General features: G+C 51.9%; 1 pseudogene; it reads right to left on the minus strand.

The window, feature by feature from the left end:
* Window positions 1-1,132: 1,132 nt before the first annotated feature.
* On the minus strand, window positions 1,133-3,926 carry LOC114235151 (ATP synthase F(0) complex subunit C2, mitochondrial-like; annotated as a pseudogene).
* Between the last annotated feature and the right edge of the window lie 334 nt (window positions 3,927-4,260).

Genomic DNA, 4,260 nt, shown 5'->3' on the forward strand with positions numbered 1-4,260 from the left:
AACTACTCAAAAGCTGATAATCTCATTCCATTCTGAAAGCTATGAATAGAAACCCTTAGACCAACCCTGTGAGGTGGGTTCTGGGATTAGCTGAGATTCCTTGGAGAGTACGCGGCCTTCGCCTGGCACAAGGATGGTGCTTAGTAACTGCCGGTTTTTAGTGCTGTGATTCGTGCACTGGTGGGCGGTGGCCTGCGGGGATCAGCCTGCTGTGGGAGCGCCACTCATCCCGGTCAGCAACTGCCAGCTGATCTATAACATTGAATCCATATAGTCAGGTCCACAAGGCTGCAGAATGGCCCCCGTGTGTTCATCCAGGCTCCAGTTGAATAGGCAAGAATAGTCCCTTACATGTGTGTGTGTATGTGTGTGTTACAAACATATCTAACACCTTACACTTTATTTACAAAGCACATTTCACCTTTTAACCAGTTGATTCTACCATTGCTCCGTGAGTTAGAGAGGCAGAGAAAGTGTACCTCATTTAAAAAATGAGGAGCATGCTGGAGCTGCCCTTGGGTTCAAGGTTGATGTCCCGGTCACAAAGTGACTACGGAATATAAACACAGAGGGCAGGGGATGGAGTGATTTACTAGCCAGGTCTCCATTCCACTTTTTCAGGTTCTGAGCCCTTCATCAAAATGTCAAAAAGTCCAATTTCCTGTGGACCTCAGAAAAGTTTCTTTAAATCAGATCAACAAGCCTCACCGAGTGTTGAAGTCATATCTTCTGGCTTCTCCTGCTAATGGCTATGAAATTGACCTTCAGTGACCAACTCATTCTCAGGATGGAATGCTCTTATATTAATGCTAATTAGTAACTCTCCTCTTCTCTTATCCCTCTTTGTGACATTGAATCCTAGATCACAGGTGGCTAGAAGGGCTTCAGAGACCACTTGCAATGTGGTTTTTTAAGTTTTTCATTGCTGATCAGCATCTATCATCCTATTTACTCATAACCGGTTAAGTAGCAGCCTAGATCATTATCCCCATCTTTTTTTTTTTTTTTTTACATCTTATTAATACAATATTTATTTGTCTTCCTTCTGTCAAACCCTGAGCCAACCACTTTCCCCAGACTGCCTCGTGGGGGGTTCGGGGGGAGGCTATAGGAAAAGGAACAGAGAGGGCAAACAAGACACGGGAAAAAGAACTATGGGAGATGGAGACAGCTCCTTCACATGGCGAAGAGGATGAGAAAGGCCACCATCAGGCAAAAAAGCCCCATGGCCTCTGAGAGGGCAAAGCCCAGAATGGCGTAGGAGAAGAGCTGTTGCTTCAGAGAAGGGTTCCTGGCATAACCAATGACGAAGCTCCCAAACACAGTCCCAATTCCAGCCCCAGAGCCTGCCCCCCCTGCTGTGGCAGCCCCAGCCCCAATGAACTTGGCTGCTGTGTCGATGTCCCTTGAAATGGCACTGGTTTGGAAGCGGCAGCTAGAAATAAGCGAGGTCAGGGGACGTGGGGCTGCCAAGCTGCTGAGGCTCTCATCTGTCAGCGTCTCTGGTCGTTTCAGCACCGCTGCAGACAGTGACCGGCTCAGCTGAGAGGCGCTCCTGACCAAGGAGCGGGTGGAGACAAACTTGGTGCAGGCATACCGGTACTTTTACAGGGGATGAGGGGAGCTACTCCCAGTGCAAAGAAGACAGAGAGGGCCATTCTCCCCATCTTAAAACGGAAGTATCTACGACAAAAAGAGACTAAGCCACTTCTCCAAGTCATAGAGCCAGGCCTGCAACACAAGTCTCATGACCTCTAACCAATGTTCAGTCTACTACATCAAACTCCCTCTTCCTTCCACCCGGCAGATTAGATGTAAATTACAACATCCCCGAACTTCACAAACAGGGAAATGCAGCTCAGAGAGGAGCAGGCGTCTGGCCTCGATGGCATTCTGGAGAGTGTCCTGCCTCTCACCCTCCCTACAGAAAGGGAGAAACACAAGTGTTCCATTTAAGCCGCCGTGAGGGTGACTTTAGGACAGCCCTGCCTTAGCTTAAATATGACTCCAAGCCACTATCCAAAGGGAGGGGACAGTGTCCACTACCTATTCACGGGTAGCTGGCCACATTGTGCTGTCCTGGCCACGGTGGGGGCTGCTCCAGGGCATTCTCTTGAAACACATAATAGCATTCCCCCCACCCCCCTGTCCTCCTCCCCAAGCCCCAACTCCTGCTGACAGGCAGGCTCTGCAGCCAGCAGACTGCAGCCCAAAGCGGCTCCCAGCAGGAGCTGGGCAAGGCCAGCAAGGTTACAGGTGCTTTTCATCCAGCCTTGCAGGAGAGCCCCAACTTCCTGCTGCTAGAAATTTGTCTGCAAATTTTTGTCTTCATTCAAATCGATGGACGGAGGCCTGTAGACACTGGGGTGATATGATAACTTGATTAAGCCCCAGAACAGATGACACGGTAGCTCAAAGGCTGAGCGCTCTCCTCCTTAACCTCTCCGAGGGAGCCCGCAGACTTTGCTGGTAATTGGCCCATTGTCCCTCCCACCGTGCTTCCTTCAGAAATCCCCTAATCACCACGTCCCTGGGCTCCTCTCAGGGGCAGCCTTGCATGCTGTCAGACCCATCAGACCCAGTGAGTTGTGAAAAACACCTGTGCAATGTGACATACCAGACTCAGGGATTTGAGAGGCCAAAAATGACCCTTCCTGAAAACAATTACTGAGTCAGATACCCTTCCATCCTCCAGCCCAGGTGTAAATTGCCACACATTTACTGATGAAAGCCTGAGACTGTTTTTGTGTAAAGATGGGTTCAAGCTTTTGCAATATTTTGTTCTCTTGGGGAAATATCTGCCTGATCTTTCATTCTTCTCCAGTTACTGTCTCCTGTTGGACTACACATTATTGGGAGTGTTTTTGATCAACCATTTCCAGATAACCTGGCATACGCTGTGAGTCTACCTCGCGTGAGCCCATGTGTATATGTCATTGCTTCTGGAACAGATGTGAGGTCGGAGTGTGCCAAAGGAGGGAAGGAGAGCACTGTGGATGAATAGATAGAAAGTTGCCACGGGGAGTTTTGCCCCACTCTGTTTTAAAATCTGTCAGCCTCTGTTCGGTGATAGACTTAAGGCATGTTAGAGCGGAGAAGGAGTTCCAAACGAATCTCTTCAATCCATTTTCATTAGGATATTAAAGGGGAAAAATTGCCAGCTCAGTGTCTGAGGTGGGTTCTGGTTGTCGACCATCAAGAAGTGGAGCTGTTCACGGCACTTTGAAAATAAGCAAAGTGCACCATTAAAAGGTAAAGAAACGCTCTTTTAAGTTTTCATTCATTATGATTTATGGCCTAGATCTCCCTATAAGAAAGAGGGCTACAGTATGCCAGCATCACCGGTTCTGCTTTTGTCATGGGAATGGAATGTCTTTTGAGCTGAAGTAGATAATTCCATGGCCGGAAGAAACACGGAGGGAGCGGGAGGGGGAAGAATGGAAGAAAAGATCCTCTCATTTCCCAATAATGGCAAAGGCCAGGAATGTGCCACAGTGGCATTCAGGAAAACCCGACGATGACAATGCGCCCCACAGTTGCGTGCGCGCCCCATGCCCCTCGTGCCAGGTGGGGGACTGGAACCGCCTAGGCCCTCTGCCAGGGACCCACAGGCCCCAGCAACTTGCGCCTTACTGCAGTGGCGAGATTTCCTTTTCCTTTTTTTAAAAAAATCTCCGTGCTGTTTTAATGTTGGCCTCCGGTCCCCCATCAGAGCAGTGCGCGCCCCGCGCATAGTTCCAAGGCCCTCGCCGCGCGCGGGAGCCTCCAGGCTGGGCCCCGCGGCTGGAAAGGCATCTCTAAAAGGGGGCGTTCCCCTCGGCCCACCGCGCTGCCGGCCTTTGTCCCCATCGCCCCGCACAGGGCAGTGGAGGGGGCGTTTTTAAAGGCTCCCGGGGAACAAAGGAGGCCCAGGCACCCGGCTTCATGACGCGCCTATCTTTACCCCACACACCAGCGCGCCGGCCCTTGTCCGCAGCTCCGGGCCACAACTCACGCGGCCCTCGGCTCCTGGCCACCTAGCCCTTACCCCTTCTCCCCTTCCACCACCCTTCCCCTCCCTTCCCTCCCCCTCTCCTTCCCCTTCCGACCCCGCACCGAGCCCAGGCTCCCCCCCCCCCCCGCCGCCGGCCGCTGCCCCCGCCCCCCCTCCGCGAGAAAATCCGCTCCCGCACCTCCAGATTTTCGCCCTGAGACGCCCCGACTCCCAGGAGCGTCCCTTTCTGGGGGGCGGGCTGGGGAGAAGGTGAGGGGTCCGTTTAG

Source organism: Eptesicus fuscus, chromosome 3 (genome assembly GCF_027574615.1).
Source record: "Eptesicus fuscus isolate TK198812 chromosome 3, DD_ASM_mEF_20220401, whole genome shotgun sequence".
Classification (NCBI taxonomy): domain Eukaryota; kingdom Metazoa; phylum Chordata; class Mammalia; order Chiroptera; family Vespertilionidae; genus Eptesicus; species Eptesicus fuscus.